Source organism: Leopardus geoffroyi, chromosome C3 (assembly GCF_018350155.1).
Source record: "Leopardus geoffroyi isolate Oge1 chromosome C3, O.geoffroyi_Oge1_pat1.0, whole genome shotgun sequence".
Taxonomy (NCBI): domain Eukaryota; kingdom Metazoa; phylum Chordata; class Mammalia; order Carnivora; family Felidae; genus Leopardus; species Leopardus geoffroyi.
This window is the reverse complement of record NC_059338.1, coordinates 133,339,873-133,351,875: the sequence shown is the minus strand read 5'-3', so window position 1 is coordinate 133,351,875 and position 12,003 is coordinate 133,339,873. Positions and strand designations below refer to the sequence as shown.

The 12,003-nt window shown below is 45.1% G+C and overlaps 1 protein-coding gene across 15 annotated transcripts in view; it reads right to left on the bottom strand.

The window, feature by feature from the left end:
* The window catches only part of NCOA2 (nuclear receptor coactivator 2), a 291,905-nt gene extending 281,647 nt beyond the window's left edge, over positions 1 to 10,258 (bottom strand). For 5 of the 15 annotated variants that reach the window (XM_045454960.1, XM_045454958.1, XM_045454971.1 and 2 more), the window contains exon 1: positions 9,359 to 10,257. The gene's annotated coding sequence lies outside the window, so the exon portion shown is untranslated. Of the gene's footprint in view, positions 1 to 7,800; positions 8,323 to 8,786; positions 9,279 to 9,358 lie in introns of those variants that run through there. The other 10 variants (XM_045454964.1, XM_045454961.1, XM_045454972.1 and 7 more) reach the window with 5 other exon arrangements.
* Between the last annotated feature and the right edge of the window lie 1,745 nt (positions 10,259 to 12,003).

Here is a 12,003-nt window from a genome sequence, read left to right as displayed (position 1 = left end):
ATTCCTAAGGCTTTAGGAATTTGGTTACAATTTTCATCAATCTTAAATCATCTTAATATTTCCAATTTATGCCATTTGGACCACTTGAATCTAATGAACACTTTCAAGACATCTAACACTATAAAGCTTGTAACAATATCCTTAAACGAGGAAGAAATAAAACACATAAAAGCTAGGGAGTGTAATACTCAATCCTATTAGACAACAGAGACTCAGCCCCCCAAGTCTACTAGACCACAATGCTGTCCAGCAACCGACCAACTTCCAACAACAAATCAGCCAATTACTGCACTGTGCCTGTTAAGTGATCTGTTTTCAACCTAATGGCTTACTTAACAAATAGCTAGCTTCTTCACTAAGTGCTGTTAGCAGAGCCAATCTGTTTGGTAAAGGGGGAAACCATAGATCATGATCATACATGAAATACTTAATGATAGTAACAGACTTCCTCCATAAGCTTGATCGTGTTCCCTTCACTACCAGCCATCATCCGTCTTTAACTTAAAGGGAAAAAAAGAGAGAGAAAGCCAAAGGAGAAAAATAAACGAAAGCAGAGGAAAAAAGTCTACAAAGATCTATACCCAAATTGAAGCAGTCCAAAGTTGTCCCATTATTTCCCATCCCATCCTCACTTCAAAGTACTGAGCCATGCAGGAGCTTAGTCTCAGAGCACAGCATACCCAACACTATGACCCACATCAGGCTGCAGGCACAAGGAGGCAGATACAGGACAGCAGAATCTTCTCAAGCCCCCACCCCCGCCAGCCCCTACTGCCTATCTCCATAACTATTGAGACCAACTTCTGTAATTTCGAGAAATGGCATTAATGTTAAATATGCAGAAATTCACACCCTTGACATTCAGATTTTTAGCAAGGAATTTCCATATTCCTTATTCAGGAATCTAAAAGTATATGTGAAAGAATTCAGCACCTATGTTTCAATAATAACCAGAGGTGATTACCTGATAAACACATTTATGAGTAATGCTATTTTTAAAATATATACAAGCACATTAAAATTGTATTTTTATTTTTTAAAGTAATCTCTGCACCCACCGTGGGGCTCAAGCTCATGACCCCAGGATCCAGAGTCACCTGCTCTATGTCCCTAAAAATATATTTTTAAAAATTTGTTATCCACATAGCTATCTAAATTTTCCCTTTAGTTTGACTCTAGAAATGGCCTAGAAATGACTCAAGTGAAACTGTAAGTTTCTCTAAGATATGCAACTCCATTTTTAAATTTACACTTCGACAATAACTGAAAGCTTTTCATCGTTAAGCATATTAATAGAAACAGAAATTTTAAGATAAATTAATATCAAATATTCTTACGTATGCTACTGTACTACCAAAGGCAAGGGAAGACGTTTTATGTTTGGTTAATGAGCTGATCTGATAAACAGAAATAATTTGCTAGAAAAGAATCTTCATTTAGATGGGTACTTCAATGGGCAGAGGTCAGTCAGCAACAACAGGAACTTTCAGAACTCACACTCTGCAAGTGAAGCCTTGGAATATGTGGGATCACATTTCATATAGACACACTAAATGAGTAACAGAAAATATCATGCATTATATTTTCATCTATGACAACAAGTCTTCAGTCCCCAGAAGCTACAACACTAAAGGCAGTGCACGCTAATCCCCCCGCGTGCATAGGTGAAAGAGTCCCCTGAAAGCTCTCCGCACTCCCTGCAAACAATTGAGCAGACAGAAGAATTCCACAAATAGCAGAGCACAAGTCAGATGACTGAATATATTATCAGCCCTCTTTTGAGACTACAGTATCTCAACACCAAGTCATCCACGCCACATAGATTGCACAAAATCTGTAAAACATGCGTCACACAATCACCACCTGATGGTGAAACATACTAGAATTAAACATATTGTACAGATATAAGCCAAATATCTGCATCAGTGTTTCGTCCTTTCTCAACCTATATCTATCCCCTATAGTGCTCTCAATCTGTTTTCTCCCTAGTCCCCACAATCAAGTTTTCTAGAGCTTATTTTCTTAGCTTTTTATTGTGAGAATGAGCTTTCTCAAAATCTGCTCCTACCCCTTTCCTCTTCCCTAGTAGAGAATCACTGATCTGTGTTCTCTCAAGGAAGCACTTGATAAGACACAACCACATTATGCTGAAAGAAGTGTGGCCCACTAGCTAAGAGAACACACGCTAAGGGGGCAGGGCTGAGGGGCAATGTTGGCCTGGTTTCAAATTCTTCTCCGGTAGTCTGGCTGTGTGACCCTTGGCAAGTTACTTGACGGTTCTGTGCCTCCACTGCATGAACTATATTACAGGAATGATAACAAGAACACCCACCTCACTGTGTTAGGGAGAAACACACAAGAATATACAGTAAGGGTGCTTTAACCCTGCACCACGTTTTTAGGAAACACTCAATAAATGTTACCTATTTTTACTTCATTCCAGTTCTTACTTTTTGAACATTAAAAGACAAGAACCCTGCAATTTAATAGTTGTTAAACACTGGGCTGCTGACGAAAAAGCTGAGACTTTTGGGAACCCTGGGTGGGTCAGCTGGTTAAGCGTCCCACTACAGCTAGGGTCATGATCTCACGGTTTGTGAGTTCGAGCCCCATGTCGAGCCCTATGTCGAGCTCTGTGCTGACAGCTCAGAACCTGGAGCCTGCTTCGGATTCTGTGTCTCCCTCACTCTGCCCCTCCTCCACTCATACCCTGTCTGTTTCTCTCTCTCTCCCCCCTCAAAAAAGAAATAAACATTAAAAAAGGAAAAAAAGCTGGAGACTATTTGTAGATCTTAAGTAACGCCTGTCCAGGGATAGGCCTGCCTTGACGCAAGACTTTGCGAGACACCTGCTGGCATAGTTTGCAGGACCGGAACCACTCACATCTCTTCATCCCTCTCATGGGCTAAACAACTAGACTGACAGCCTGCAAGCTTGTTCTTTATCAGATTCTTACAAGGAAGACACTCTTAGGCTCGCCATTCCCTCTGATACTCATGATCTGCTTCCCCTCACTCGCTGGTCAAGGATAATTTTCCCCCCCGTGTTTCGCTCATATGCACAATGACTTAACCTCCCTTAAGCTTCATCTTCTAGAAAACAAGGTAACCTCTACTTTATAGGGCTTTGGCAAAAAAAAAAAAAAAAAAAAAAAACACCTCATAAAGCCCCTAACAGGTTGCTGGCACTCAATGCTATTATCGGTTATGTTGTATTGTCGTTACTCTCCCAATACAGACATTTTAGTCAAGAGCAAGAACGAGTTAAATCTAGAAAAACAAATAATCATAGCAGGAAAGGCTGCACAGGGAGTTTTCCATCCTTTAGAAACGTAGGGTATGAAGGCCCAGGATGTGTCAGCCTTAACGCAGCCACAAGGCAGCGTCTCCACAAAACAGGGAGGTCCCTGCCTTGTTGCCCTCATGCCTTCCACCAGCTGAAGATTGCCATGCTGACTACAGTGACACAATTCCAGAGAAAATAAAACAACACTAATCATAAATATTCATACCTTCGTTAAAGGAAACTTATTTGATTGTAAGCTAATCAGTCAAGGGGACATTTAACAACTTTTTTATTATAAACATATAATCCTATTTTCAGCCCAAACCCAAAGTAACATTTTCTGACAATACATAATTAAAATTACACACACACACACACACACACACACACAAACAGATCTTTAGTATCAAAGCTAATTGAAAATTAAGGTGAACATGTCCCTTTCCACCTCCTCCTCCACCAAAAAAACCCATCCATTAAGGGGCACTGGGTGGCTTAGTCAATTAAGCGTCCAACTCTTGATCTCGGGCTCAGGTCATGATCTCACAGTCGTGAGATCTCTCTCTCTCTCTTTCTCTCTTCTCTCTCCGCTCCACCCCCCTTCACTTGTGCTGTCTCTCTCAAAAATAAACATTTTTTTAAAAATCACCCACTCTGTTCCCTCTTAAATCACAGGATTTGTAATGAACGGTTTATACTATCAAAGTAAACTACCAACGGCGGGGGATACTCAAAAACTCATCAAATAAATAAGTGAACAAATGAAACAATGGTAAAATGAGACAAGAATGTGAAGACAAGATCTAAAAAGCCTAATGTGAGATTTAAGTTACCCATCAGGAACTCTTAACAGGTCATGATTAGCTCCCTATAAGGCATAAGTTCTACAGGATTTAACCTGCCAACTCCACTTCTCCATGTTTCTATCAACTGATACTCAAATTAAAAATTATTTTTTCTTTTAGAACCTTTAACTAGTTGCCAATAACTTTTACCTACAAGCAGTTCTCCTCTCTTTCTTACTTAAAAGTCCAAAAGCCTCAAAAGCAGCTCGGTAAAGCATCCCCATAGATTCTCTGTTCATTTAATGCTCCTCTAGAAATTTCCAACTAGGGAACCAACTGAAAATTGTCCTAGAATCACTTTTTCCACAATTGCATTATGTCATTATAGCCATTGGAAGCCAGAAATGTGGTTACTGATGAACATTTCATAGGACAGACATAAACTCTCTGCCCCAAAAGCCCTATTGTGATCTACCCAACAATCATGTAGTCCTTTCACTTCAGTTACCTTCAACACACAAGTTTACCTTTAAGATTTCCAGTCTTTTCAGAATCAGTTTTGCCTCAGTTTTACAACAGCTAGAAAAACTACACCAGCTTCTAAAATATTCACAGAAGCCACATTCCCGCCTCTATTACAAATTAGTACCTAGACTCCATAAAGTATGAGTTTCTTTATGCTGTCTGAATTGAGGGTCTATGACCTAAAATTGTATTTTACAGCTTTTGCAGACATTACTTTTAATAGACTTCAAAGAGTAACATGACATAACATTCTTTCTAGTTCGCAACTCATAAACCCTTCTACAACCCTTTAAAACAAAAAAGGAAATAAACGCTAAGAATATTTTTTTGTTTAAAAAACATGGCAGAGTGGTAAATGAGCTTCAGATAGGAGAGTATAAAAAACTAAGGGTTTTGTTCTGTTTTCCTTTGAATGGCTTTCATTATTGGTATGTAAATATAGTTTGATTATTTCGTTAGGGGGAAAGATCCTAATTTCCCGCTGATTTTTAAGATTTATTGCAATAAAAGACCAATACCTTAAGGCAGTGACTTTTCTTTCTCCCTCCTATTATCTTAATTTAAAATTGATAGAGCATGTAATAACATAAATTACCAAACAAAACTATAAACACAGAATATTGAAAAGCCAATAATTTCTTAAATAGCAGTTCTGCCATAAAAATAGCTAAGCATTAATTATGTCTTTAAATATAATTTCAACCACGACATGAGTGGCCAAAATATCAAGAACACATTGCACATTTCAGAAAACTGACCTTCTAGAAAAACTGTTGACTTTTTTTTTTTTGCTGACCTCCTAAGATTGCTTAAAAGAATCACTTTTAAACCCAATATAATGCAATCATTTTTTTTTTTCCTAAGAAATTCAATCTGTCAACTTATGGATCACGTTTCACCCTGATGTGATTTGAAACAGCTAAGGTTCTGAATCCTTAAATATAGGGTGTGTAATGAAAGCAATGCTCACAGGTCCTCGATTGTGAGGCTTGGAAACCTTTAACAAGATAGAGCTATAGATATAGCCAACCAAGGAGCATTACCCTTTTATGCACTCAAACCCAGCCCAAGTCTCCCTCCGATCCTTACATTTCACATTTCCAGTGAAATACTCCTCTACCAGTGAATGAAAGTCATGCAAATTGTATTTAACCAACGCAAGGTTAAAAATCAGAGCCAAACTATCTAAAAAATATTAAATTCAGAACTGGTGAGCTTTTTTCTACCCTCCGTTTCAGTACCCTGACATATAAAAGTCAAAGAACTCCTCTGTTAAGACTGAAATCCCCAGGAGGAAGAAGGCTCAGATCTAGTCTGAGAGCACAATGGAATCACAGCTGACGATGCACATCTTTTTCTAGATGTCTCCATATGCTTGAGAGGTCCCCCCTCCCTAGCCAGGCTTTAAGGGACTTGATACTCTCTGCCACCAAGAATCTGAGAACATTTTCAAGGATCATTGTAGAGAATGAAGTAAATTAATGTGTTGCTTTTACGCATACAAAAGAGAGAGAAGGGCACACATCAGAGTGGCCATCAGTAACTAAATTAGTAATGGGGGTTTTCAATGTTGTCAAATTTTGAATGTTATTTATGACATTCCCTACTTCTAGCAGCTAAATGTTTGTTTTATCCTCACAGTTTTTAGATTTTGTCACTAAAATAACACCTCAAAGGCTACAGCAAAATGCAATTAATTTTTGTCTACACAAACATTCAAAATTATACAGAATTAAGAATAAACATGATAAATTTGAGAATGGTATATTCCAACAGAACACATTTATAGAGCATGGTTAATACTGTTCCCTAAAACTACAGTTCTTTGTCAATTCTTTCTTATGGTAACCAAATATTTATAAAAGCTTGAGAAGCCACTACAGAGGAGATAAATATCATGCACATAAGGTACCTCCAAAAATAATAATAATAATAACAATAATAATAATAATAATAATAATAAGCCTCCCAAGATTAGTTAAATTCATGGGATATTTAACACAAAATGAATGGATTCATTCTCAGTTTAGTAGGATTCATTATTTGAACTCCCAAAGATTCTTACAAATTCCAGTTGGGAAAAGGATTCTTGTTGCTGTCAGTGTGCACTAAACCTCACCAACAAAGGACAGGAGCACACATACACACACATAAAAAAGCAATGTCCCAGCTGCTGCCTTTTTTAAAAGGCAGCTTATTCCTGCCGAGCAACCTGTGCTCTTTCTAGAGAATCAAAGACCTATCCTCCTTATTCTTAAAAGTCAAGAGTTGAGGAAGTCACTGAACTGAACCCAACAGCCAGCATAAAACAGCCAAAGAGGTCTCCTAACCTTGCATAAACCAGAAAAGTACCCACACACTGTACAATTCAACAGTGTTTAAGAAGAAAACTAATTAATTTTTAAGAATCTTCTGTGCGGGAAGTAATCTAGCAAACTACATTTCACTTAGACTTTTTTTTTTCCTGTAGACAAATATTCTTTGACTAGCTTTGCTTTTTAAATACCAACGCTTTACGTCTCAAACAGTGATGCTTTGGTTCCTAACTTCATTTTGTTTACTCAAGAAAAAGAAAAAAAACAAAACGCATACCATAAACAACTTTTTTTTTTTTTTAATGCCATCCCCAAAGCCTAACTTTCAAGTGCACTTTGGAAACTGGCGGTCTAATTAAACAAGGAACCAGTGAAGCCATTACAAACAATGATGCTTTACACTCCCAATAATCAACTGACGTAAGACTATCCCGACGCCTTCATTTTCAGAGAACCCTTTCAAATTTCACTGTCCCCACGCTGGAGTAGCTGAGTGAAAGTAAGGAAGAAACAAACTAATAACTCCTATGATCCTCTGCACATAAACCGGTCGCTGAGGTCCAGAAGAGACCACTACAACATATGCCATTTTAGAAACGGGCCTCGGAGAGTTACTGCCACATCCTAAGTGGCTTTAGACCTCATCGTGTCAAAACGACGTCTCGTGTGGTGCCAAGAAAAATACACTATCTCGCATAAACTACGTGCCTCCCGGGTCAGAGACCCTATAAGTGACACTACACCAAGACCAAGGAACGGGTGACTAGGGATGGACAAGAGTCGCTAGCTCGGCGTCTCCATGACTCCCCCGCCCCGCGTGCAACTCGGCTCTAACTGGTCGGGAAGCAACCCCGCCCCCCTCCTTCCTCCCGTCCCCACGATTGGCTTACCGACACCCGGCAGGTCAGCTCCCCGCCTTCGATTGGCTCACTGCCCCATCAGTCACACGCAGCGAGATTCGGGTCGGTGGGAGGGGAAGGCGTTGGAGGAGGTGGAGTGGGAGTGGGATTAGAGGACGAGGTGGCGGAGGAGGTGTTCAGGCTTGGTCCCCGGTTTGGGAAAGTTTCCCCTACCAGTGACAGACCCAGAAGGCGTTAGGCACGGTCCAGCTCTGGGCCAGTGCAAAGGGCTCGGGTCCCCGATTCCCGCCCCTCGGTCCCGCAGGCCCCGGAAACCACTAGAGGGAGGGGGAAGAGGGAGGAACCATCTAACCAGGGACCGACCCACCCCCGATCTCGGAAGAGGCGCCTCCGGGACTCCCTGGAGGGGCGAGGGGCGGGGGACCGGGAGCTCCACCACGCAACGACGACCCCGGCCCCCTCCCTCAGCAGCCCCCAGCGGCCCGAAGGAGAAGTGTCCCGGGCCCGGGGCGTGACCGTCGCGAGTCGGCCGGGAGGGCCCCTCCCGCTTCCCGCCTGGGGCCCTGAGGGCCTGTCCCTTCAGGGGCGGGGAGAAGGGGGAGAGAAAAGGGGGCGCTGGCGAGCCAACCCGGAACCTCCCGGACCGCCTCCCGCCCCCAGCCCCGGCCCCAGCGCGCCTCCTGCACACATGCCCGCACCCAGAAAGTTAAGTCAGGGGCGAGCCCAGCTCGGCGCCGCCGCGGTCCGGCCCCCGGCTCCCCGCCCCCACCGCGGCCCGGCCTGCTCGGCCCGAGCGCGCCGCCCGCCCCGCCCGCCGCAGCTCTTTCCCGTCCGCCCGCGGCGCGCGGTGCCCCTCGCCCCCCGCCCCCGGCGCTGACACGGGCCCGGCCCGCCCGCCGGGCCGCCGATCCCCTCCTCCCAGCGTCTCACCCCGCCGGCCGCCCCTGACATCGCGCTTCACCTTCACACACCCCCGAGCACTTCCCGAGTCCTGCCTCCCCTCGCCCGACACCCACCCTCCGCTGCAGTCGCTCCGCGTTTCCATTAAAGAATGCACCTTCTCAGGATTCACCTTCCCGTCTCAGCCCCTCTCCCCCCGAGGGGACAGGAGCCTCGGTTCTCGCCAACCCCGCACCGAGCGGGCGGGCTGGCGGGCGCCAGGTTCCTCGGGCGGGGGCCGCGCCCGCGCCCCCGGCCTCCCCGCCGCGACTCGGCTCTCACCTCTCGCCGGCGCCGCGGGCTGCAGCCTCCGCCCGCCTCGCGCTCCGGGACTCGTCTCCAGAGCTCTCGCAAAGCGCTGGAGCGCCTCCTTTCTCTCCCAGGGACTCCGCGTCTCCCCGCCGCTTCCCGCCCTCCCCACCCCCCAAGCCCCAACTCCCCAGCTTCGCGGCGCCTCCGGGATGCAACTCCCGTTTTCCGCACGCTCCGGCAGCGGTCCCCGCACACAAAAACAGCCCTTTCCGCGGCGCACGGTTCTGCCGGGCTCGGCGCAGGAAGGGCAGTCGCAGCCGGGGGTGGGGACGCGGCGCCCCCCGCCCGCCGCCCGCCTCCCGCCCTCCCTCACGGCCCCCAGGGAAGGCGCGGTTACCGGCTCGGGTCGGTCACGCCGTCAGGTGCCGGCTGCCGTCGGCGCTGACCTTCGCCGCCGAAGCTGTGGCTGAGGCTGCGGCCGCCATGTTCCCGTGTTAATAACTGCTGCCTGGTTGTTTATTTCAATGGAGATCCTCCCCCAACTCCCTCCTCCTCCTCCTCCTCCGCGTCTCCGCACTTGCGGAGAGAGACACAGACCGCGCGAGCTCGCGAGCAGGGGAGGGGGCTCGGGAGCCAGGCCGTCTCTCCCTCCGCCTCCCTGGCCGTGGCCGCCGCCAAGTCCTGTCACTGGGGAAAGGACGGGGCGGAAACTTGCCTCCTGCGCCCCCGGGGAGGGGGCAAAGGTGGACGGAGGGTTCTCCGGAGAGCAGACCCTGGCCGCGGGGTCCGCAGCATCTCCGTCGGCAGACTCCTCTGAGAAGGCGACTCGGGGAGAGGTGAAGAGTGAGGGGGAGAGGGAAAGGGGACAAAGTGGGTGAATGTGGAAAAGGGAGGGTGACCTATGGGTGATTGCAAGTGAAGGGAGAGTAAACAGATGACTCCATGGGAGGGCAAAGGGCAGTGCCAAAAAAGAAAGCGAGAGAATGGGACAGGCCGGGGCTGCAAAGTGGAGGCAGTGGGTTCTTGGGGCTGCAGACGGCAGGGAAGATGCCCCGGACGAAGATCGGGGAAAGTCAAGTGCCAGCTTCGTCTCGGGAAAAGCCTCCCGCCGGCGCGCAGACCGGGCCCCTCTGCCAGCAGCCTGCCCCCCTAGGGCGCACTTCACACGCCCAGCGTCTGCTGCTACAGCCCGGAGGTGCCCCCTCGTCCATCAAGTCTCCCGCTCCTACGAGGATAGGCTTCTCCTGTAGCAGCCGTAACTCCAGAGGGGATGGAGGGATGCGACTGCAGGAGGCGAACTGAAAGGCGTGCCACCCAGCAATCGCATAATAAAGCAAAAGAGCCCACAGTGTGTAGAACTTAACCTGGTGGAGCATTCTTGTCCCAGGATGAATCACAAAAGTTTTTTTTTTATTGGAAAGTCCTCTTTTTAGAGTCAGAAAGCGATGTTGGGGGGACGCAGGAGAGTTGCGCCAATAATTGGAGGAGGATTCTCATTTGAATATTACTTGGATTAGTTTTATGCTTTGGAAAAGCAAGGTCTTCCCAACTTAGATATAATTAGTTGGAAAAAACGAACAACATTTGCATAACAGATTTCCTTATTTGTAGTCTTATCAGAAAGGTCACTTGACATAGACCATAATAGTGTTTATTGAACACATACTATGTGCCTGGCAGTATCCTGAGTAATTTATATACGCTATAGATTTTGATACTCAAGTTTTACAAGGTAATTACCATTTTTATCCTTCACCAAAAAAACTTAAAGAAATAAAGTAATTTGCCTAGGATTATACAGCCAGGAAGCTGGAGAGGATTTGTGCCCAGTCCTGGCGGGCTCCAAAGCCCACACTTTTAATGTTTTCAACCTCAAATTTGTGGGAACACTACCAATTTTATTTTGGGAAAGAAAATATGTGTGTGTGTGTGTGTGTGTGTGTGTAGATGGAAAATGAAAGTCTATTACAACAAATTGTTAGCACTGGGGAGTATAATAAGTGGGTGTGTAAAGGGGTACTTCCACGTTTCTTTTGTACACTTAACTACAGTGTTCATAATGTTTGCATTGACTGTGTATTAATTTAAGTAAACTTTTAAAGATTATTTAATTGCCTTGCATAACAGAATTATGTTCCCTGAAAACCCACAGCTCTCCAAAAAAAAATGGAGAAATGGAGGGTTTTTATGGATTGTCTTCTTCCACCGAATACTAGTTCATAGCATTCCTACAATGAGGGAGTAGTCACCTGAGGTCTGTCACATTGCTGCCCTCGGATCTTTTCTCCTGCCTTCACCCCAACACTGAGTTGTGATAAAGGAAAGATTCTCTCTCTTGATTTCTTTTTGGCAGAAGTCCTGAGTCCATCAGTCCTCTGCAACAGTGTATTTCACACTGTCAAAAACCACCCATGATATCTGTGCAAATAACTCCCCATCGCATTTCCATATTTCTCAATAAACTTACTACATGCTCAAGATACATGACTGTTTCACAAAAATAAAGCAAACAAATCTGACAGCAAAGCATAGTAAGTTCTATGTCCAGCTGCTACTCAATTGCCTGGAGCCTTGAGGAATCCTGTAACTTCTGCTCTCCAATACAATCTCTGGGGTCCTTCAGCACTTCATGCTGTCGTTCTAATAATAATGTGTTGTAGTGGAGTTGTTTATGTATTAGTCTTTCTCCTTCACTACATTGTAAACTAATCAGGCCTCTCAACCACATCTTGTTCTAAGTTTTCCATACTGTGGCTCTCACGTAATGTTTTTGTGTTTAACTGAATCTGTAAAATATAAACGCTAGTATCTGATCCAATCTCCATGTCCCCTTCCCCACCTGACCCTCCAATACCTTGCTCTTAAAATACGTTTATAAAAAATGTTTTCAGTATTTTTATAGAACTTAGATTCCTATGAGACCTCAGAATAATTGTTATAGAAACTAGCCGTGAGTATTAGTGAATTATCACTGTGATAATGTAAAACGGAAAGGAAGAAAACGCAGTAAATAAGTTGATTTAATGATGCAAAGAAAAAAAA